Genomic DNA, 25,517 nt, shown 5'->3' with positions numbered 1-25,517 from the left:
GTAGTGATTTTTATGTCAACAAATCTCTCGCTGGACAAACTATACCTGACTTCACATCGTGAAGAAACATAGTACATAAGTTCCCTTTATAACAAATTTGTTTGAAGAAAATCGATGCATTGGTTTTTAGGTTATCTATCTGGATTCGACCAGAGAACCAGACAAACAACAATTTTTCTAAAAAGTGATAAAATGACTTGCAACGCGTAAGTAACCCAAAAACTGGAAAATATGTTTAAATACCGAAATAACAGATATATGCGAGTAATATTTTGTACTGTTAATCCTCTGCTCATGAAGTTATGAACAGTCAAACTTGGAATTTGCTTTGATTGTAATGGAGAAATTCATTAAATAGCATCACTAACACATAACTCAAGTAAAAAAAATATTCCAGCACTAATTTTACCATTTTAATTATTGGTTTATGTGTACTTTCATTTTTTTATCTAATCCCGTGGAATAAATGATACTTATCCCACTAATTTTGAGTGGGATAAGAACTTCATTACCTCACGCATTTTCATTACTGCATTACTGGGATAAATGAGTTTCATTACCTCACTCAGTGGGATAAGTAAATTCTTATCACACTGAGTGCGGTAATGAAACTCATTTATTTCACAGGCAAAACTCAATAGATAAGACTTACCTTTTTTTAAATTGGGGGCGGTCTTAGATAATATTTTGTACATAACACGTGGGCTAAAACTCGTGTGATTACAGATGAACTCGGGCTAACGCCCTCGTCATCTGCAATCTGCACACTCGAGTTCTGTAATATTGCTCTTATCCCACTAATTATGTAATAGTATATTATGATACGAGTCTTATAAGAAGCATTTTATCGCACGCACGGTTTTAAGTGCGATAAAATGCCTTATAAACGAGATGTCATACAGTATTTTTTCTACTTTGCCACTTTTTCAAAGAAAAAAAATAATTTAAAAGTTAAAACCGTTAAAGTTGAAGGATTCCACCCAAGGTCACGTCTGCGGTCTGCCGCGACACCACAGTATCCGTCCAAATGAAAAAATTAAATTTCACTATTTTTAGTACATATTATTATTATATCACGCCTTTTCCTATTACGATACGCAAAACAGTATCGTAATAGCATCAGTACGAACGCAAAGTAGAAAAATAACTATTAAATGCTGTTCATACATTTTGAATCTTTTGCTTCATCGCAACTAAGCTAGGGTGATTTTTCGAATTTGAGTAAAGTCAGAAAGTAACAAGGACTGTCATTAATCTCATTTTTGATAATACATAATAATAATTTTTAAAATATTTGTTAAGACCAAATTCGAATTAAAGTTTTTTGTTTGGTATTTCGCGTAGATTCGCACGACATAAATATTATAAGCCATTTTTAATACACTCTGTATACCTATATATGTATCGTGTTTGCATACTGTATGCCGTAAAGTAACATAAGTACGAGTATGTGATACTCTCTGCTTCTCTCCCGTATGTCGAATTCTTTAACGTATTAGTTATAAAAAGGTATGAAACACTTTTCTCACTAAAAAAAGAATGGAAAGTTATATCAGCGCCTGTACTGTTGGAATGAGTAAATCCCTTTGAAGCGTGCATTAGCTAGTCCATTGGGATTTGGAACACAAGCTTTTAGCGATAGCTTCAGTATTGAACCAGCACTTTTTAGTTTACAGGAGTAGTACTTCACTCTACTTCCACTTTAGAAGATGTATTTTGTGTTTGATTTAGCATTGAATTATTCAGGCAATGCTTTAAACTGTTTTTGCTTTAAACCGGACATAATACAAAAAACAGAATTCTATGAAAATTTACACTGTTGCAGAGATAATAATTTTTATGATAATACGAATATAATTATTGGAACTGTTATTATGGTTGGTTGATTTTAAATAAAAAAACAAATATTGAAACATGGAAATGATTCAAATACTGGGATTAAACAACACTAGATCATGAAAATAATTATTTTCTGTTCTCTGACAAGCTAGATTCTGTTTTTAATAAGCAACTCAAATGTACATTCATTCTGTCAGAATAATGATAACTGCTGAAACAAGGGTTGATGTTTACCAACATTGGGGAAATACATTCCAATAAAGTCTTTAATCGGCTTCCGCTGATACAAATTTTTGGATGACATCAAATATTAGCAATTTTTGTGGGTTGTTATTTACTCATTACATTCAGATTCACTTTGTACATTGTATTGAAAAAAATGTTAAATAATTCAGCACTTAATAAAAGCCGAATAGCATCATAATGTTGCATTAATTTTTCATACCGTCACATAAAATCTTCCTTTTATTATCTGGTCTTTCTTTACGTTATTTAAGTTTCACATAAATGGTGTCATTATTGTACTGAACATCAAGCTTTAATCGTTATGTTGCTTGAATAGAAAAATGTTTTTGAATAAACACAAATGCGTAACTAAAAATAAAATGTTGTACCTATTTATTTACCTACAAAGATATGTAAATAGTGGGAAAATGGGAACATGTATGGTATGTTGTATACGAAAAAGACAACAAACAGGAGAGTACTTGGAGTAAAATATTACGTAGGTGAATAACCTTTATAGCTAAACAGATATTGATAGATAGATAAATTCTGCTTTCTTTCCGTTATACGCTTTGTTTAGTAAAGTTTTAATTGAAAATGAGCAAATGGCTTTGTGCTTGCTTTTGCTTTCGTTAACGTATGGAGTAGTTTCATCCGTTTCAAATATTTTGTAAAAAAGGAAGTTTAGAACGAAAGAGTGGAAGTGGACGACGAATTTCGGAAACCGTTGAAGATCGAGGGAAAGAATATAAAATGAACCGAAAACTCCAAATTGTCATTTACCACGATCCAAATGAGGTTACGCATCTGTCAACTAAAATGATGATCTCCGTTTGGAAAAGAGAGAGAAAATCACGGCCTGCTTGACCACAAATTTAGTTGAATTGTTGTTAGTAATAATTCTTTATCAAATCACTTGACACAAGACAAAATTCCACAACCCTGCGGTTTAATTGTAAATCAATAAGGAGAGTTCCTGAACCTAATAAAAGTGTAGAAATTATTCGTTTTATATGGTGATGATATACAGGGTATTTCACGAGTGATAATGAGCCCGGCGAAATTGAAATTGCAACCCACAATACATTTCCAAAGTAAACGTGGCTATTTTAAATGTATGTATTGTTTTAACTTAACTGACATTTACGAATAAGTTAAAATACAAGGATTAAAACGTATTCGACGATGAGAAAACATGATCCTGATTTATGGCGAATATAACCGACAATTCTACAATGTAGACATAACAACAGTTTCCATCGTTTTAAATTTTGTGTTTAATCAAAATCGTAGATTTTTAATTTCACCAAGTTGTAATGTTCTTTATCAAGAAACATCTAACCTTTTTATATCACCAGTTTGTAAATAAATGTAATTTGTGCTGTATTTTCAACGGCGATACAGAATTCGGATCGAAAATAGAATAAAGAGACAATCAAGTGTTACTTGATGTCTATTTACATACATATTTCTTTATTTGGAAATTGTCTTAAGATACCACAATTACATATGTATAACTTGTTTGTTTAAAATATTTTATCCGTTCCATATATTGATATCAAATTCAAATTCTGTCAACATGAAATATTATGTATGGTAAGGTTTCGTCAGTGTGTGTAGAAGATTTAAAATTTTTGCTTCTCTGGTCTCTGGAGTGATGCCAAAATAAAATGATTTTTCATCCTAACATAAACAACATACATATTTCCACAATTTCTCGCTACTTAAAAAAAATTAAACAATTTTATTTTTAATGTTAACATCTTTTATTAAAGAATTTTACCAATTTTATTCTTTTATACTGTCATAAAATGTGTAAGGAATAATAAAATCAATGAATTAATTTTAAATCAATGTGGAGATTATATTATAAACACGCGGATAGATACATGCAACAACATTCATCCAGCAAGTGTTAAAATATCTACCAAGTTTAACCCGAGGAACGTACAATATTAATCTGATATTAGTTAGGTTATTACGCAGCAGTTTAATGCGATGAAATCGCTCAAGCAATTTAATTGGAAAGATTGATTATGCAAAGTATTTTCGGTGGAAATCAGGGTTCATTTCGTAGATGTCAAACTAAAGAATTTTCACGAATCATTAAGCGCCCTAAATTAATTTTAAACTTTACTTTGACTCCAACAAGATTTCCTTATTGGTATTCCCTATCACAAGTCGAGAAGGTAGTGAGAAAATTTCGTTACTCGCACCTTCGGTGCAAGTCTGATATAACTGAAAGTGTCTGCACTACGGCTCTAATTCTAATGAAATTTCGAAATGTGCGACACCTCATTCAAATATGTACTAGAGAAAAATGTCAGTCAGTCATGTGGAAGCATTAGGTTTGAATCAGCACGTTATTTACACGAGCATACTCATATTTTGTGGTTTTCATTAAAAGAAATATTTCGAAGAATGTGCTTGGCGCAAAATATTATTTTGTTTAATTTTTACAAATGTATTGTCTTTTTAAATGACAAATAAAAATAAGTGAAAGTGTGGAATTAGAATAATGTTTTCAAATGAAAGTCACAATATCTTCTGTGCCAAATAACATTTAATATAGGGTATTTCACCAGTGATAATGAGCCCAACGGAATTGAAAATACAACCAGCAATACATTTGCAACGCTAACGTGGATGCTACATATTTGTTTTTTGATTTAAAAAAACATCAAACATAACACGTGTTCAATTGAAAAGTTCATCAAATTGGCTTTGATCTTTGTCGCTATCTTTGTCTAACCAACGTAATTTACGATGTTGTTGTCTTTTAAAAAATAAAGTCAAAGCCAACTTGATGAACATTTCAATTGAACACTTGTTAATTAACTATATAGTTTCGTAAATTTTGACATAAATGTCATATTGGCTTGATTAAATGAAATTGTGAAAAAAGAAAGAGTTTTTGGAAAAATGTTTATTGTCTGCATAAACGTGCAATTTTAATCGCCGTATTTTAACTTTTTCTTAAATGTCAGTTGTGACGAATAACCTGTGTTTCAAGCTGCGTTTATTGGAGCGAGCGTGGAGTTCAAGTAACGACATACGATGTCGGATTCATGGATAATTCTATTACAAATTAATTTATTATCTATTAAAAAATCTAAATTTTTATACATACAAAGAAAAAATCCAAGCCATTTAATAGATAGATTTGGAATAATGGATCAGACATTTTGAATAGTTACTACTTTAATGAGGGATAGCCAGTAGAGCAAGAAAGAGTAACCCAGAAGAGCAGAAACCCAGTAATACAAACGTAGCCAATCTACCTTTACCAGAGAGAGAAAAACACTCCATATGCCTAAGTAAAGCTGAGGTTGATAAATTTTGATATAAAAGCAATTAATAGAAAGGGAGATGGATGATTCAAATACCTTCAGGGAAAGTGAGCACTGATGTGAGGATAAGCTCGTATACTCCAATTTCCTCGCGACTAATAAAACGTAAAACAACGCAATGACAACTTGATCCAATAAATTCTTTCCTAGTTCAAGCTTTTGGTTACAACACGTCCCTAAAAATCTGTATTATGTACTCTCATTTGAATTTCTTTTAAAGAAACCCAGGAGCTTTTTTCTCTTTTCTCTAAATTAACTTATCTAGTGCCTTTTTTTAACGCTGACCATAGGAATTTACATGCTAAAAAGTTCAGGGTTTGTTAATAAGCTTATTAATAAGAAGTTTCAAGTGAAATTTGGCAGCATATCAGATTAGTATTGGATAGGAATTATCTCTTAAACTTAATAAACGTACTATCGAACGTCAACATCAACAACCTAATTAAAACTTAAAATCACCTAAAAAAGTTTCTTGTAGCTGTGTATAATATTTTAACTAATTCTAGTTTAAGGCAGAGACATCAAAATTCCAAGTGTTGCGTAATTAGTTATCATTAATTAATCGCTCATCATCGACGAACTTTTAAAGACCTCCAGACGACATACCGAAGAATTTTCTACTTCAGCGGGGTTTTGTTTTGAGAAAATTTAAAAATAACTTAGTCAAGTCCGGTTTTATAAATTGCCTTGTCAGAATCTTTTCACGACAAAAAATGTTTCGATTCCCAATCTGAAAATGGGTCATGTCATGGCGTGAATGTCGTTAGAAAGGGTTGACGTTTTATCTGCACCAGTCTGATTTTGCAAAGTTATCGATTTGCAGAGAAGCTACCGCTACCAAATTACATAAGTTTTGTAAATATGTACCCGTATGTATAAAAAAAAAGTTTGGTAAAAATATTTTCGGTCGATAAATTGTTTGGTTATAAATTTTTCCGGGTCGAAGCTGGGGCAATTCAACTCTGTAGATCGCACATCAAACAGACGGCGTTGACAGTCCGGTGAAGAATGGATGGATATTCACACCATGTTGCACAGTCTGTAATTCGATCTTGTACATATCAACGAATCGCACGGATGGAAACACGGATGCAACATTTTCGAAGCCGAACGGAGGTTTAAATACAAAACGATACGTTTAATTGCACTTTCAATCAGAACGATTGACTTTTCAATCGCGAACGTCCGTTCCAATAAACAAATGATTTATGAAATGTCACATAATAACTCAAAATTGTGATTGATGAACAGAGAAAAAGATATGGGGATAAACTCGCACATGTGAACTAGCAGCAGGTGCCCTCAAGATGGCCAGTCAAGTGTATGTATTTGAAGCATTCGCCGTGAAATTGAATATGACAAGCCTTCGTTGAGATTTCTAATACTAGAAAATGTGTTTTTAGCGAAATGTCAAATTATCCGAGATGGTTATCTTCCTCATGACAAGCACTGTGAATAAACATATTTGAAAGAATACGCAAGCTTTGATAAATCATATCAAAATAAATGACTACAGCTATAAAAATGTGGTTTATCATTTGTTGTCCCTTGCGGGCAAGGTATTGACTGACATTTATTGACAGCAACATATGTGAAACTTATTTGCTGTTTCCTTTAGTGCTTAAGAAATAACCACTCAGTTTATTTTTTTGAGCAGATAAAGATATCTTAGGGATTGTCAAAGGAAAAATCCATAAGGATGTAAGTTAACCTGTCTATTTGTAGCAAGTTATTAAGAACTGATTCAGAAATTATACACTGGGTAGACGTTGGACGGTTTAGAACTATCATAACACTGATTTTTCTGACCGTAGAGTAGAGAAAAAAATTCACAACGAATTAATATTAAAAAATTTGCTGCGCGATGAGTATCAAGATCATTGACAGTAGATTTGAACTTCTTTCAACGTCCGAGCAAATTTGAAACTTTCATACAACCACCTTAACACCGTGCGATCAAATAAAAAAACAATTAGAGTAGGCGAAAATGGTGGTTTGAACCAATCAAAGCATCAGAATAACACAATCCAGGTAACTCGATTTTTTTTTAATTGATCGCACGTTACTATTGAGCGTGGAAAAAAATGTGATCGAGTGATTTCATATTTGTTTTTCTTTCGGTTAATGGAAGTGACAATCATACAGTCGTGAGCATTAAATCTTGGTCGCCAAGGTCATTTTGAAATTAATTTCTCACTACTGTCACAAATTAAAAATTTTGCCTGCTTAACTATGGCCCCAGTATTGTATTTTAACAGAGTAAAAATTATTTCGCAGATAGAGACGGATGTGTCAGAAGCTAGGGTGCCAACTTAGTTGTTGACAAGATCTTGACAACACAAGGCAAATAGAATTTATTAGAGGTTATGCCCGTTTCATAGTAGAGCATTTTCCATTGTGTCAAAGGATGACCTTGACGACCAAAATTTATTGCTCGCGACAGTACATACCGGGACATTTTTTTAATTCTGAACATAGTCCATACTTATTCCCTATGTTCAATTTTAAAAAACACAGATCAATGCATTGTGAGTTGCTATGCAACCAACTATACCGAACACCAGAGATTTTGAAGTAATGTTAAAAATTGTTCCGATTGATGGAATTGGTCTATCATGTGTTGCATTGGAAATGTCACGCACATTTCTAATGCTCTGATTGGCATAGAATAACTGCATTATGTGTATTTCTTCTTCAAATAACTTGACCATTTTGTTAAACTGTCAAGTACTTATTTTCGTTACCTTGGTTACGTGATTACGTACATGCATTGACCTGTGTTTTTTAAAACTGAACATAGGGAATAAGTATGGGCTATGTTCAATGTTAAAAAAATGTCCCAGTATGGCAGTGGCAAAAGTTATTTAGTTAGCAAGCTGTGATGTATCATCTCTTTTGCACAAAATATATTGGAACAAAAATTGGCTAAGGGTAGTAGTTATTCATTACAGAAATCTTAGGAAAAACAGCAGCTGGAATTTGCAGAAGATTTGGTTGACTACAAATTATTTGAAGTAACTGTAGATCGATGTGGCAAACTATAGTATTGCCGTTATAACTTTTTATCTGCTCCGCCCACATAAATTGACCAATGAGAATCAAAGCCAGATTCAATCTGTATAATTTTTCATCACACTTGCCACGTAAAAAAGTTAAGGTTAGAATTTTGCTGTCAAGTCCACAATTATTGTTTTAGGTTTAAAAAAATAAAATGTCATGAAGACAATTCGAATTTTTTTCTGTGTAAATCAGATCGTCTTAACAACCTATTTGATTGGTAATTAAGAAAATGTAATGGGCGGGGCAGATAAAATGTTACGTAGTCCTTAGTATACCTATATTTCGTGAAACAATAAATGTAGAACAAAAGAGTGGAAGTGAACGACTATCAATACGTACTCCAAACTGTTCAGAGAGTTAGAGGTATAACAGAAAATGAATTGAAAAATTTCAATTTATATAATTAGTCACAACAAACGGGGGTATATTTAGGAACGTGTCGTGCAATATTCGCCAAGGATTAATTGCAGTTCAAAGGCTACTTCCAGCTGAACTGACGCAATGTGTACAATTCTGTGAATGGTTTTTAAAGCTTTCTAGAATTAAACTTCCCTATGAACGTTTTGTAAAAGCTTTGTTAATTATCAAAATATGAGAATTTGAAGTAACTAAAAGAGTTTATTAAAGCTGTTTTACATCTAGGCGTGTGGGCAGATATTAATGCAACAAGGATGATTGAAGACATATTTTCTGAACATAATAAATTTATTTTTATTTAGAATTTTCCACCCCTCTCCGTTTCCCCCAAATGACGTTTGCTTTAAATGTGAACCAACTGTTTTTTTCCAGATCTGGATACATTATTAAATCCTGTAATTTGTAAAAGGACTCCGCCAAATATATTATTATTATTATTTTACTCGTGTATCTACCTTTTAAATTATAGTTCCTGAGATATGGATTTTTTAAAATGAAAACAGGGTGAAAATATCGGGTGTTTTTTTAAATTTCACCTCATAGTAGGCGTTAAAGAGTCGCTTGTGAACGCACTATACAGGTTATGGATCAGGGATCAGCTGTTTTCTTACGTTTTACACGAGTGGTGCGTTCACAATCGACTCTTCAACGCCTACTATGAGGTGAAATTTAAAAAACACCCGATACAATTCCAATTTTACACCGAAAAAAAAAATACAGGCTGTTTGGTAAAAAACGCCTCAACCAATAATTTCTTTATTTATTATCCGATTTCAATGAACAAAAAAACCAAAGATATGGTTTTTCATGCGCTATGAAGCAGCCATAAAATAATTTTTTTTGACGTTATTTTCAGTAGCTAACGATAGTCAACTTTTTTTTTTAATGGACACATGTAGTTTTTTAGGCTCAGTCTGGTAAAGTTTTTTTTTCTGAATCTAATCATGTATTAAAAGTTATCGTTTGCTCCATAACTGACTGAAAAAAAAAACAATTTTTAATTGTGGTTCAGCTTATTATGAAATTTTCAAGTGTGGCGTGAAAAACAATTGGAATACAAATAGCAACAAATGTCAAGTGTGAGTTTGAAAATTTTCAGGTGCAATCTTGAAGAGTTTTATTATTATTTTCTTGTAAAACATGAATAATAATAATAATAATAATAATAATTTTTTCTATTAACTTTTTATTTTTTACTAATTGCGATTATTATTACACTCGAACATAAAATAATAGTCAAATGACTGCTATCTTGCATGACTGACAATGTCGTTATTTTACACTTAAATAAAAAAAGTTTAAAAAAGCAGATGAAAATTTCTAAGCTCAAGTTTAGATGACATTTATCGTATATGGATTCCGATTGTTTTTCACGGCACTCTTAAAAAATTTTATAATAAGCTGAACCACAGAAAATTGTTTTTTTTTTCAGTTAGCTATGAACCAAATGATAACTTTCAATACATCATGAGATTCAGAAAAAAAAAAACCTTACCAGTCCAAGCCTAAAAAACTACATGTGTCTATTTACAAAAAAATGTTGACTATCGTTAGCTATTGAAGATAACGCCAAAAAAATAAATTTTATAGCTGTTTTGTAGCGCTTGAAAAACCATATCTTTGGTTTTTTTGTTCATTGAAATCGGATAATAAATAAAAAAGTTATGGGTTGAGGCGTTTTTTATCAAACAGCCTGTATGCAGGCTGCCCCACATATGACTTAGATTTTATATCTCTATTATTTATGGTTAATCTCTCGTTATTCAAGTACATACCTCCAGTCTTAAAAACGCCATTTTAACCCCTTTATTTGTGAATGAAATCGTTTAAAGTTTCTACTAAACTGTAGAACAACAATAAACAATGACTTCCGCAAAAATTCCTGAAGGCAGCCGTACTACAAGAAAAAGAGGAACAAACCGTATTAATTTTCCAAAAGGCATTAAAATGAGTATATCCATGAAACAAATGAGCATCATTGTAAAATTTTGGACATTTCTGCAATTCTTGTTGTACCACCATTTTCCTGGACGCATATTTCCAAAGGAAACCTAAAATTATTGCTAACGTTTTACAACATATTTGTATTAGTGGACGTGAAGACTAGTAGCATTTAAATTTAAATTAGTCGGACATTTTATTACCAGTAATTTATTCTGGATTCATTAGAATACCTATCTTGCAAATTTCACAAAAATCGGTCCATAAACAATAGAAATATAAGACCCGAAAGTCTTAGGTGGGACACCTTGTAGACTGAGTTTTGCTGACGATTTTTTGATTTTTCTTTTCTGTAATATTTCTAGTGTAAACATGAAATGTTATTATTATCGGCGCATAACATCTTGTAAATGAAAAATGTATACTATACACTGTGTGATATACGTAGATACCCCACCAAGGGTACTTATCTGCTGTTATCTTTAACATAATGAATATTTTATGTCACATATACTCGTACGTGTTAACAACCAAAGTAAAACCTTCTTTTTGAATTTTATGTTGTACAGTCAATTCTCCACATTACTTCAAATAAAATTCTACGGCAACTACTTCCATAAAAATGATGTCGTCTTTTATTTTGTTTAAAAATGGAAATGACAATCTTTGTTATTTTTGTAACATGTCAACAAAACAGCTGAACTCAAGGGATGTCAATAATACAAGACTGAAAAAATCGTAGGAAAACTGTTGTATTTATTATTTAACGATGTAATAACATTTTATACACGAATAATAATTATTAAAACTGATTGTCTACTAATAAAAATGTAACAAATTATTTATTTCCATAACTGAAATTTAAATGATTCAGTTATTTTAAATATTTATAGTTAAGCGAAATCCAAACATATTTTATAAATTCGTTTCATTTTGATTAGTGATTAACTGATTACATATAAAAATATTATTCATTTTTGACAGAATCGAATACTTTAAAATTATTTTGCGAGAATTTAGGTTTAAAATGGTGATGGTGCCGTGTTATAGTAGTACATAATATCGGGTGTGTCAAAAAGGACGGACACCAAAGAAGGTACACAATTTAGGGTAATCATGGAACATGTAGAATTTTTTTTTTTTGCTTTTCGCCTTTCGTTAACGCGCAAGAGCTTTTGGAGCTACCTGTAAAACTAAATCATCCTGTTATTGATGTGGGAACACAATTGTATGTGTCAACATTCAAAGGTGCCCTCAGCAGATATCCAAAAATTCATTTCACGAATACGTTTGAAATGTGTTTCTTCGTCAGTGTTAAATATGATGAAATTTGGTATGGGCAACTAGTTATCAAACGCGGCAACATTGCAACTATATCATAGCAACGGAAAAAAACACCTTTATAAAATAAATATCAATGAAATTGTGACAGTTTTAAAATTGTTTTCAAAATGGATTTTACCGCAGATGAATATTTTAATATGTATTTAGCCCTTGATGCCGCAGAAAATAAGGCAGCATATAGCTGCAAAGACACACACCACGTGTTTTCCTAACGGAAGGCATCCCAGTGTGAATGTTATTAGGCGTTTTGACCAATGACTAAAGCTTGTTTGACACGATGCTAAATTTTGTAGAAAATTTGTTAGAAAATGAGAGAGACGCTCGATAGGACCAATGAACGATCAGGATCATAGTCTGTCTTTGTCAGATCCTGATCGTTCGTTCTCTCATTTTCTAACAAATTTTCTACAAAATTTAGCATCGTGTCATACAGGCTTAAGAGAAAAAAAATGTAACCATGACAACTACATAAGGTATTTTTTAGTTACCTATTGCGTTGTTGCCATTTTCATTTTCACTTTCTGAGAGTTTTTTGTTTAACTGAAAGCTGCAGAACAGTTTTTGATACAAAATCGGGGTGTATGTTATACCATGCTATGCTACTAAATCGCCGGTCCGACATTTTTGACACACCCGATATATGTTTAAATTTAAGAAGTTTGTCAGCCACAGACAAATCTTGTAATTTTATAAAACAGTAACTTATTAAGGATGTGCTGTATACCAGAAAATGACTTAGGTACTAAAACTCTTTTAACATTTTTTTTGAGCAAATCGTAAACAATTTAAAAAAATTGAAATCACTGATGTCAAATACGTTCTTATTTTAAAATCCAATGAGGATGGATTTTTTAAAATATTTTTCCTATTATTCCCAGAAGATGGTGATTTCACCGTATTATTTTGGTCCGCCAGTTCTGAAAGACCCTGTACAGTCAACAGAGAGAAGTACCTAATAAAATAAATTGGAATAAATCAACTATATCCACATGATTTCATGGTATGATAATTTATGTAGTTTGTTTGCTATTGCCTTGAGAAAACTCATTCTCTCATTTCACAATATCATGTCAAGAGGGAGATGCTAAAAGAGTTTGCTAATATTGTGAAAGTGCTGCAGAAGGGAATAAATTTAAGTTAGTTTCCCATTTTGTCAAAGAAGGAGTAGCGATTTCAACGTTGCGAAACATCGTATCAAGATATGTATAAGAAACGCGGAAATGTTACATTTTAAAAAAATTTAGTTTTCCCTCGGTTAAAACTAGAGATTTTAGAAAATCGTATTTTTTAATTACGTCCAAACGAAGTTTTCAACGGGAAGTATCCAAAAATACTCTTCCCTATTTTGTGGCAACAGATCCCCCAGGAAGATATTGACAACTTATTTCGTCGTATTAGAGAAGTACGACGACGAAATACTGATTATTTGAAATTAAAACAAAAATTATTTCATTTAATTTATTTTTATTTAATTTCAAAGGTTTTAATTTTTTTTTAGTTCCATTCTGTATTGATTTGGCTGAAAATGAATGGAATTACACATGTGTATCGATTATGATCCCTGTTCTTCCTTTCTTGTTCACAAACACCAATATTCTTAACTTTTTTGGGGCAGTGTATTTGTCAGTTAAATGTCAATTGTGGCCAAGATTTCCTGTCCGGAATAGTACTCGAAAAAATTATTGGTTGAACTAACTCAACCTAAAGGTAGATTTTGTAGAAAAAGCATTGCATGACAAATATTCAACAAACAAGGGCACGAGTCGGAATGTTATCCATTTCCCCTACTAACACGAAAAAAGTCACTAATGTGTTGAAAATCTAAAATATTGATCTTGAGGAGAAATAAAATAAATCTGTACCGTAAATGTTATCTAGTGAAAACAAAAATTCTTTAGGACGTATTCCTCCAAAATTTGCTATAAAATTTCAAAGAACCTGAGGAATAAAGAACATATAAACTTTTAAGTTTAAAAATTACGTTAACGAGATATTTTTATTTGTAATTAATTAACCGTAAGATTGCTTTAAATTTTACTCACGTTTTAGTAATTTAATAAAGCAATGTGGCTTTTTACTGACCGCACTATTAAAATTCTAGTAATGTACAAAGTCTCCATGTCTTACTACGATTATCTTACTTGGATCATTAAAAAAACTACCAACATACATACATTCACTTTTTTATAATTGAGTCATGGCAAGAATTTATTATCAAAAAGGAACAAAAACGAAGTAAAAAGTTTTTCAACCATCCAAATTGTAGTATTTCCATTGTTCATTATTCCATCAATTCCATACACATTTACTAAAATGTTGAAAATAGTTTTTGAGATCTTCCAATGAAACTTAAATATCTTTCCAATTAATAACGAAGGGATGATATCGACGTAAACATAAAGTTGACTCAAGTTGCAAAAAACCACTTTGCCTCTGCAACAGCATTTTTACGGAATTATTCATTTGAAATTACTTTAAAACTGTAAGTACTTATATGGAAAATATTTAATCCAAATTATGATTTTCTGGTCTCTTTGTGACTTTATTTGGTTCAAAAACATTGAAAAAATGCTGTTGCAAATGACAAGTGGTTCTTTGCACCTTGAGTCAACTATATATCCTTATTGCTATCGTGATTATTCAGGTTTCCTTCAATTTTGTTTTACTTGAATAATCAGTTATAATACCACGAGTAGTAAAATGTTCTACTATCTTTGAATACGAGTTGTATTCAACAGACTATTATAATTAACTTCGTAAGAAAGTAATAATTTCCTTGAATAAAAATAATAATCAAGGATTGTTTAAAATACATATTCACCTCGACCACTAGTGGAATATTCGCTGGAATTTTCTGTTGCTAGGCTACGAAAGTAAATACATATCTGCTATTTTATTGGTTAATACTTGAAAAATAACAGGTGAATTGAATAGTCACAATTATTGCACTACGCTTCTTTCTAAGCAATTATTGGAGGTAGCTCTTGAGATCTTTTAACTTTATTTGTGATAGATGATAACTATTGTGTGTTACTGGGAAAAATTGTGTTTTTTCAACAAAAACAAAAATAACAATAAAGAGTTCAAGATCAAGTTTCTCCTTATTTGTAAATAATTAACAATAAAATTGTAAAGCTTACAAAATAAGCTGAGATTATTTCATCAACAACGGAAATTGACTGTCAACATGTTGCTGTTTAAATCCAATTTGTCCGGTAAAGCAAAGTTGACGATTTGATCAAATGGAACTTAAGGAAGTTCACAGATACATGTCCCAACAATCTGAATCTCTTTACGTACCACTAATCAGTAATCAGTAATCAGCTGTGCAAGACCTAATTTCCCATGTCGCCGTCATACGCACGCGGGGCGGCTCTTCACTTACGTGTAATTACCAATAATCAAATTGTCATTTCCAGATAGTTTGCATTAACCACAGTGGAAACCGAGTCAACCTTTCCATAGATACAGGTGCACGTATGTTTGTCCTTTCATTGACACATCTAATTGGACACCATAGTGGATTATGTGAGGTTTGTCGATGCGTAGCTGCTCGCTCCTTAATTAGCTCAGTTGCGAGTTAATTTCCTTCCTAAAATGGTTAGATTAGGATAAATTCGAATAATCCCAGTCTGTTAGCGCAACATAGTAGACAACTTATTGTATACACGTTTCATCTAAATCACGCCAAATAATTATCGTGTTTACCAACATTACTATTGTTGTGTTTCGTTCGATGTTATACACGTATCGCATATAATCATGCGGAATCAACTGATAGATTCCAACATTCCTTTCTCAATTCAAGCTTCCGAGATTATCGTATCGTCGTACATTCTTGTCGGGGTTCTCGGTTCACTCAACAACTAAGACTGAAACTTTTTAGACGAATTAAGCACAACGTAAGAAATATGCTGTGAACAGTGGACAATAGTACAACCCGAAAGAAAAACTTTCCAGACAAACAAGAACTAACGATAACTAAAACTATTTACAGACTACTGTGGTAAGTGAAGTTTGTATATTGACAAACGCTCCAATGTGTTTGCGAGGTCCGTTGCGCTCAAGTGAATAACAAATCGTTAGAAAAAATTACGAACAGTTTTCAACTGGGCAATTAGTCCGCCATCACTTGTTTTTAAAACACTCGTAAAACTTTCCGTTCAAAGTTCAATTTTTTTTTGCCTAATTAGTTTTCTGAACTTGAACATTACATTGGTAGAGTAATATTAATTTTCATTTTGTTATTAATGATCACAATTTTTTTTTCATATTTTCATATACCTACCACCTACTTTGAATTTACAACTCAGATGCAATTATTATTCTGTTTACGTGGTTGGTTCGAACACTGACCGTCCTGACACAAAAAGGCTCTAGGTGCTGATAATGAAGAAACTAGCTATTACTCAGTATAGGTGAAGAGTTGGTAAAATCTGCATCTCTTCATGCCGAGAACTGTTCAGGGTTTGAGGAGTCCACAAAAGTACATGAACACGATGATTCTATAAGCTACAACGTAGAAGAAGTAAACAGAATTTGTGACATCACACATTTGAGATTTTTATTGAGACATCCTATATTTTCAAAATGGTGTATACTTTCGAAACAGCCAATTCGACTTGCACCAGAATTAATAGGTTTTGAGTTCTTGTTAAAGTAAACAATTTTCATTAAGAAACATTTAAATCGGAGTATTTTCACAGAAGATATCGTAGACGAAATAAATTATACTCCTATAAAATTGCTGATATTTCTAAAACCACTAGTCTGATTGTCACGAAAATCAATACACCTCGTGTCTTTACTGAGATAAGCTTATTGTAAAACAAAAATTCAAATTGGGGTAATTTTGCAAAAGATAGAAAATTTCACAGACATATAGAGACGTTCGCAGATGAGCAAAACCACTTTTCGTTACCATTTTAGCGTAGGACAATCAGAATTTGACCATTACTGAATCTCTACACTTCCATTTCCCTACAGAACACGGGAATGATAATAGTTATCATACCTCTGTTACACTATACATATAAAAATCATAAACTAAATAGTAGTTTATTTAACAAGTTCGTGCGTAAATTGGCCCAATTTACACACAAACGAGTTGAATACAACGTTTTTTTGTTCGACGAGCCCCTTAAAGGCTCCAAATCGCTTAAAATCTTTAAAATTAGCTTAACGTTTCGTTTTGACAAGTTGCGACATTTATCATAATCCGTTCACACAGGAGAAAATTCTCAAATTCTGACAGTGTAGAACAAAAAAAAAGTTATAATATAAAGGTAAAAAATTGCTTGAATAGCTTTTCCTTGAAAATCGTTCATAACAATAATTACTTAATTAAATAATCTTTAATTAAGTTGATCTCGTTACTCTATTTTTGTCTAGTTAATTCTCTACATCAATCGATTCTGGTATGTCGAAATAAAAAATGAACAAGGAACAAATAAGTGGTATATTTCATTCAACTATTTAATCATGTACTTTCATAACTTGTGTATTGACTGAATTCTATTTAAGTGTTTATTGCATTATAAAGTAACATTTGCAGCAAATGTTTGTTGCGTTTTCACCTGCACAACACAAAAACTGCTGAAAAGTAAAAATTATTAATGCTCGATAATCGGTGTGTCGCTCGGGTTTAATTAAAGTTGCAAACGGTGGAGCGTTATGAAACTATTTCAATTGCTGTATTTTTTCGTTCTAATTCCACGTCAAAAATAAATGATATATTCCCCTCGGATCTTCTATATCAAACTTTTATTTATTCGCCAATGACATTCATTAATGCGTAAAATACCGCATTTTGGGCGGTATCAATTTTTGTCAATTATAATTTAATACTTCAATATTTGTATATAAAATATTGACTAGAAATAACATTCAGTCCACTATGTCCCTAAATTACCCAGTTTCATTAAGCTACTAAACTGAAAATGTTTTATCACCACACCAAAAATTTTCTACTAGAGTACGATTAGACGTAGCTGTCATGACAATTTCATACATATATTTCGAAATAATTCACCTGTTAAGTGCCACTTTCAAAGACCGCCAAATCAGCAAGTAAGTCCAATAGAATTTTTTTTAACATTTTTCTGAGGTTTACGGTAATCTCTTCTACACCGTAGTGCACCGTTAGTACGCCATTTTTGGGACACCTGTATGTAAGAGTAGATGTAAAAGTGTGTATGAATAAATAATTTTTGAATATACTTATGTATTATTTTGTAAAAAAAATAAATTTTGCTCTAGCTCTTCAGATTACCAAACTGAAATTTTGCAGAAAACATTAAATTTTGTTAAAAATTCAATATGTAATTATAAAATTAAGGATGAACTGGAGTAACAATCTCAGCAAAAAGTTGCGGAATTCTTATAATGCTATGAAACGTTTATTACGAGAAATCAATATTTGAAAAAATAGTTTTTAATTTTTGGAAACGAATTGTAATGAGTTGCAAGTAAATTTTGTGTTTATTTTCTTGATATTTAGATAATTACTTACATGAGATTTTACAATCTTTTGACTAAGACTGTACCTGAAAGTAAACAGAAGCACATTGAATTTCAATTTTCATTGATTTCTGTTAAAGTTCTTAACGTAACTGTAGTAAAACGTGCCATATGAGTGTAATGTTGCATACCGACGTCAATTATATGCATTTTGTTGACTTTTATTGAAATTAAAACAGATACATAACCTCAAAAACCGTGTTTTTCCACATATAATTAGCAATTACAAGGAAAATCCTCGACCAACTTTTTTTGTAAATTCATTAGAAAATTCTACGATATCGATACTTTATGTGCGAAAAATTTAAGAAAAATTGGCCTTTTTGAAATATGTTTTTTATCAATTTTTATGCGACCATTGCTCGATTTCTCATAAGAATATGTGTAAAATATCCCGAAACGTTAAAAGCTAATAACTTTAAAATTCCTCGACCAAATCTTTTTAAATTTGGCACAGTACTTTAGAATGGATGGAAGGACTATTGTACCAATTTTAAGCAAATTTCGCCATTTTTCAATGTTACTCCAGTTCATCCTTAATAAGACACCAACAAGTTTAAGGGAAACATTTTTAATTTCTGCTCCATGATAAAGGCGATACTTAATAATAGAAAATCTTGTTTCAAGCATGCGATAGGTAAATAAGGGACAAGAAAAAAAGATTTAATTACATTATTAGGTCTGTAACTTAAAAAGTTGTAAACTTCAAGAGAAATATCTCACAAAACCGAATACGGACACAATTTTGTTTACTACTGGTAACATAAAATTTCTATTTATTTTAAAATTTGAAATAACCAAAAACTTCTTTATTGTTTTTAGTTGATATGCTCATGTTTCAATTTGGAGTATTCTAGCTAGTTTCATTTTATTATTTGAAGAAACCCCGCCGGCGGAAATGCTTGAGATGAGTTACTCGATAATAAATTTCAATAAAATAGTTACGTACATACATTGCAAGTGCATTCGCTGGTGCAGCTTCAATTCAGTCGGTACACAATTTCAGAAGGAATACACAATGTCAGCTTATTCGTAACGGGTCTTTAAAATCACTGTCAGAGCACAGTGAAAAAATGAATCACGACACTTAAGCTTTCAAAGTGACATGACGTGACTTGCAGAATCCTTACCAATTTGTAATAAATTGTTAGAAAAAGAGATGTGGCTCAAAGCACGTCAAATCATGGCCTACTAAATCTGAACTGCGCTGCGCTTATTACGGCCGTAACAAACTGGCTGAATGATTGATTCGGCTAACCTCAAAAAATCTACCCTTAACTAGCGCCATCTCTTTAAAGATACTAAACTACAAATCAACTAAATTTCCACAATAATTTAAATTTCCTTGAATTTCATCAAGGTTGAAGTACTAACATGGGAAAATAGTGCGTTGCATGTGGAGAAAATAACAACAGTTATTTTCAAATTCCCAGCAACCTCCAAACCAAATCCAAAATTGATAAAATTATAAAAAAAAAACTAAATGAAACATTTCACTGTAATACATGTTTCTTCTTTATTATCTACAGCAACTCCAGGACCCTTGTTACGATTAGTTTGGCTTCAAGACCGTGGGGTCTGTAAATTTGTGGGGCTTTTAAAAGACTTGGCTAATATTGCCACACAAGTTTTATCACATTTAATTCCAAAAAATCCTTGTCAACCACTGGTTACTACTTTGCATCCACATTTAATACAGAATTCCATATTTACCTGTGATAAACACAAAGATAAAATTTATTATCCAATTAGTAATGAAACCAATTTTAAACATTTGTTTATAAAAAAAACAGATTACATAAAAACGAAATCCATTCAGAATAAACTCACAAGTAGGAAGGTTCTAAAATTATAAACTTACGAGAAAGGTATTGTCTTCCTGCAGATAGATAGTTTTACTTTTAATTTTTCTACTGTGCTCTATCCATTTTCAGATTTTGCAATTCCATTTTATATATAAATATTATGTTTCATAATTTGATTATTGTAATTATTAGGTATTCTTACGTTCATGAAACGTATTCATGAAAATTTATTTCGCGTCACAATGACAAAATAGAAAGTGTTAACCTAACAAAATAAACACGTTACGTGATTGTGATTGGATAATTTCAATTCAAATTACATTTTTCTTTTCTATTTCGCTAACAGATGGAGTTGGTTAAGGGTGAATTTTTTGAGGTTAGCGGAATCAATTGCTCCATTGAAAATCCGAGCTTTGTTACGGCCGTAATAAGCGCAGCGCAGTTCAGATTTAGTAGGCCATGGTCAAATAATCATTATCTGATTTTTACGCTAACAATATAAAGTATGAAATAATTACTTGTAAACTGCACCTCCGTTTTTAATGTCAAACACCCAAATTATTAGAAAATAGCTTCGAAGGGATACATACTTTTAATGCAACTTTTATGTGAGATTTTACATTTGATGGAAATATGGAAAGTATTTAAATCGCTATAAGCAAAGATCATCTCATTTGCTGTTGACGTTTTAGAGCGCACTGCCTACAGTCAGTTGTACCATCACTGGCCAAAAAAAAAAAAACTGACAGAACAACAGATCGAAAAATTAAAATTTTGAGTTGTGTAAATATCGATTTTTTAATAAATGTTATGTATGGATAGGTTTGATAGGACCGATTGACAATAACGTGTGACGTTGTAGACTTTGATTTACAATACTAAAATTTTGGCTGTACGTGTTTTTTTTGGCCAGCGATTGTATGTACAATATCTCATACTTTATTTTAATAATACACGTTTGAATATAATTCCAATTTAGCTTAAACACGCCCATCTTAAATGTATTAAGTAATAAACGTTGTCCCAGAAGGAAGAATATGGTGGATGCGCCGGGACAAATAATAATCTAAAAAATGTATATAATTTTTGTTAAATTCGAAAATAGTCAATTAGTTGTAAATGTTATATCAAATACACAATAGCCCTATTGTGGCAAACAAAATATTCATTGTATTGATTCGTCAATTTTTCTGTTTGCTTTTCATTTGTTTATTTTGTACGAGAAAAATGGGATAAAATATGTTAAAGGTCATTTCTTACTAGTCTAATTTTAAGCACATTGCACAATTCTCTTATTATGTATTAAAGTTGTGTATAGTAGCGGCAGGGCAAAGTGGCAATGTGACTTTTTGATTTAAATAACTTTGGGCTGTATTTAAATAAAACTGTAAGGGTTATCATGATCAAGATTTACGACCTCGAGTGGTCGGTAGGCACTTTGCTGTTGTAAATAAAAAGTCGCCCTTTTATCAGGTACTGGCAGGCGAAATTTGCCCCTGTCGTAAATCTTAATAATGATAACCCTTACAGTTTTATTTAAATACCACCCAAAATTATTTAAATCAAGAAGTCACATTTCCATTTTGCTCTGCCGCTACTATACACTTTAATAACTCTAAAAACTGAAAGTTGTTTCCATACTGATTTAATTGCCATCTAATACAAAATTCCATCTGCAACTCAACATGATTTAAAGTTCTCTTCCTGTCTGTGTTTCACTTTCATGACTTATTGTCACTATTGTTATTGTTTCCGGATATCCAATTCCCGTTGCAATTACTTGTTTTAAGTCACCCAGAATGTAAAATATTTTCTAGGCTTGTAATAAAATACGGTTCTACGTTTCAGATGACATCTTTTACTCTCAACAGCAACACTGCATAAAGACAAATTCTGTTTCACTAATTGCAAACTGATATGGATTTATCGTTTAAATTAACAGTAATGCAAAAAAAAACCTTAATTTACTTTCCACCCATAAAATAAATAATATTTAACATATGTTTCAACAAATTTCAATTTCAACAACAAGTTTTCTTATTCTTTCTAATGTTGGGTGACTAATTTGAAAGTATGAATTTTTAAAATAGTCCTAAAACGTTTGATACCTATTTTGTTAATCTGAACATTCCAAGTGTAATTTTGGTAATACATTTCTTCTGTTTTTTTTTTTGGCTGATTCCAGTGAAAAAAGTAGCTTTGATTTTGTACATACATATGCATATTAATCACTGATTCCTGAATTTTTGTATGTATAGAACGCTGGTCACCTTAATGAAAGTCTCTGTTAAATATATTCAATGCATTTTAATGGGATTATTTCTCCCTTTCCGAAAAAAATACTACATATTACAATTTCACTTTGTTTTTAATTCTGCAAACATTTTCTATCAGAATGTTAACATTACTTGTAACAGCCATAATTAAATTTTTATGTAGGGCATTATTAGTTTGCTTTGAATCTTGTGTGTAATTAATCTACGAAATAATGCCAATGAAAAGCCATATTAAAGTGTTCAATCCGTGTCCTATCTACTATTTAAAATTGCAGGAGGCAGTAAATTTTATGAGTAGTGAGTGGGTATAACAGCTCTTCGGCCGTTCATCTGTGAATTCGATGATGCTATAAATTTAGTATCAATTTTACAACCACGTCTGAAGACTTTTTATATTATTTTTAACATGCTAACATTTTGAGATAATGGTACCTTTCAAATTACCATCTAAATGATGCTAAATTTTTACTAAAATATGACATTTTTCTAAAATGACTATAAAGCAAGTTACAAATTTTTAGTGGCCGTCGTGTGTAGCCGAACAAAATGAATTATTGATAAGATGCGAGTGGAGCCCTACTTCGGTATGCCTGTACTGGATTCTCGTTAATTGCGAATTAATGGTCTTATGAAACATTTAAGTTTGGCTGGTTGTGAGTAATACAACTTGTCTTGGGATGTAGGTAAATGCAACGCAACCCTCCTACATTGTGGTAAATATTTATCAAGTAGGTAGTAGAAACTTAACTCGGTGTGATAATGTAAATGTATGTGCATAACAGAGTCCGAAATTGGAGAGAATGTATTCACAAGGCGGCCCCAATTCCGATGAATCTGCAGACAAAACCTAAACCGGCGCTAACTAGAGTGGACCACTAGGGCTATGCAAATACTATTGATTACATTCAATTTGACAAGCTCCACGCCAAATCCTATAAGACAAATCCTAAGTGTTCAGGTTTCTATCTGAATTTTCGCTAATTGGATTGATTTGCATAACTCAAGTAATGCTTTAGATGTTCTGATTCACAACTGAAAATATTCGTTGAGCCATAATTTTATTACGATCATTAACAGCGAGGACAAGAAAGAAACCAATCGAAGCGAGAAATCATTTCATTTATTTTATTAGAAAAAATAATTGCAATTTCTTATAAAATGTCGTTCACCAAAATAAAAATGTCCCACTTAATTAAAAGAAGTCGATACTGTCATCAATAATTCATCTGCCACCTCATTGTGTCTTACTAATCAAAGAACTCGTATCTTCTAACTATTCCAAAGAGGCAAACAGAATCTATAGTACCTATCTCCGTTACTTAGTTTACTTTACTAATTCTCTTCACTGCATATCTCCTCTAAATTAAGACCACTCCTGCTAAGAAGGAATTTAGTTGTTCAGAATTTCAGATTCCTACATAATTCAAATCCTCCAAATATTAGAACAATGATGTTGGAACGTTTACTCTGACTTTGGGTTCATCGATTTAAAGACTCTTGTAAACAACATTACCAGCTAATTTATTCCTGATTAATAATTTACACTAAACGAAGATTAACTTGTCACCACAAAAGAACTTACTGTCGGTGACGTGCACCATCTCCCTGTTATCCTTCTACAACCCTGTCTCCGGCGGACCATGATTCATCACGGCATCTGAACTGAGAACATCGTCTGCAGATTCGAAACGCTTCTAGAGGCATCTTCTCAATGTGACAATTACTTCAGAAAAGAAATTTTACTACATAGAGACGAGCAGGGTAATTCAACGTGGCAACTAAGCTCTTCTGAGGTGACCTTGAATCTGCTAAGATTTACAGAGTAAGGAAATCAAACTACATGAGCATGAAATTTTATAGGTCCATTGGAAAATAGAGGAACAAGAAAGTAGAATTTGTTAGATCGTTGTAGGTAGATAGAGTGGATATAGTGGACACAGTGAACTTCTTAAGTGTGTATACATACCACCTGTAATCCTATAAATGCAAGGATGAAAAGAGGGAAGAATTCGGGTTTTGATGCAGACGGATTTTCAAGAAAATGTAGTGAAACACAATGTCCACTATTCCAAATGTCATATGAGTTATAGCCATTAGTAGGAAGACTTGTCTAGATATTGTCCAGTTCTATTTTGGGAACTTATGAAATGGGCATTGACTGAACCAGTAAGTTTTTGCGAGTATCTTAAATGACCGTTATGTAAACGAATAACTAAAATTAGAATGAGGATTCTTTAATATTATGTAATTTCAACAGTGAATTTTACTCTTATCTCGAGTACAAAAATTGGAAAGAAACTAAATGAAGAATTCTTGACGGAATTTCCTCATTACTCAGGTGCAAAGAAGAATATGACAGCATGATGATCTATCACAATTGTTAGAATAAAAATGAATCAAGTAAGAGCTTTTTTTTCTTTATCAAGCAGTACAGTGTGCACCAACACTATTAATACATGGTAAGACCAATGGCTTGGGTGTTTTTTTTCTTTTTCTTTTGTATTGTTTTCCTTTAAAAAGCCTACTTCTAAAAGGCTATTTTCATTTCCACCTTGTCATTTCTATTCTTTCGTTTTTCCGGGTTCCATTCACCATGTCCATAGCCTCGTACATCTCCTTGTGCCCCCTTGTACTTTTCCCTTAATTATTTAGATTTTTTTTTCTTGATTCGGTGGCTTGAGCTCTCTTTTCATTTTCACTCCTTGTTATCAACGACCAACCATTATATTCTTATTGTTTTC

General features: G+C 31.9%; 1 protein-coding gene and 2 long non-coding RNA genes across 6 annotated transcripts in view; 2 read left to right on the top strand and 1 right to left on the bottom strand.

Annotated features, from left to right (window-relative positions):
• Positions 1–25,517, bottom strand: part of LOC138122306 (irregular chiasm C-roughest protein) — a 329,893-nt gene that overhangs the window by 247,196 nt on the left and 57,180 nt on the right. The window lies entirely within an intron of this gene.
• Positions 6,097–6,939, top strand: LOC138141386 (uncharacterized). The gene is made up of 2 exons (XR_011163128.1): positions 6,097–6,735; positions 6,818–6,939. It is a non-coding gene; the product is annotated as an uncharacterized lncRNA (long non-coding RNA).
• On the top strand, positions 23,206–25,472 carry LOC138134087 (uncharacterized). Its single transcript, XR_011160631.1, has 2 exons — positions 23,206–24,942; positions 25,034–25,472. It is a non-coding gene; the product is annotated as an uncharacterized lncRNA (long non-coding RNA).

This window comes from Tenebrio molitor, chromosome 1 (genome assembly GCF_963966145.1).
Source record: "Tenebrio molitor chromosome 1, icTenMoli1.1, whole genome shotgun sequence".
Classification (NCBI taxonomy): Eukaryota; Metazoa; Arthropoda; class Insecta; order Coleoptera; family Tenebrionidae; genus Tenebrio; species Tenebrio molitor.
This window is presented reverse-complemented; position numbering and strand designations above follow the sequence as displayed.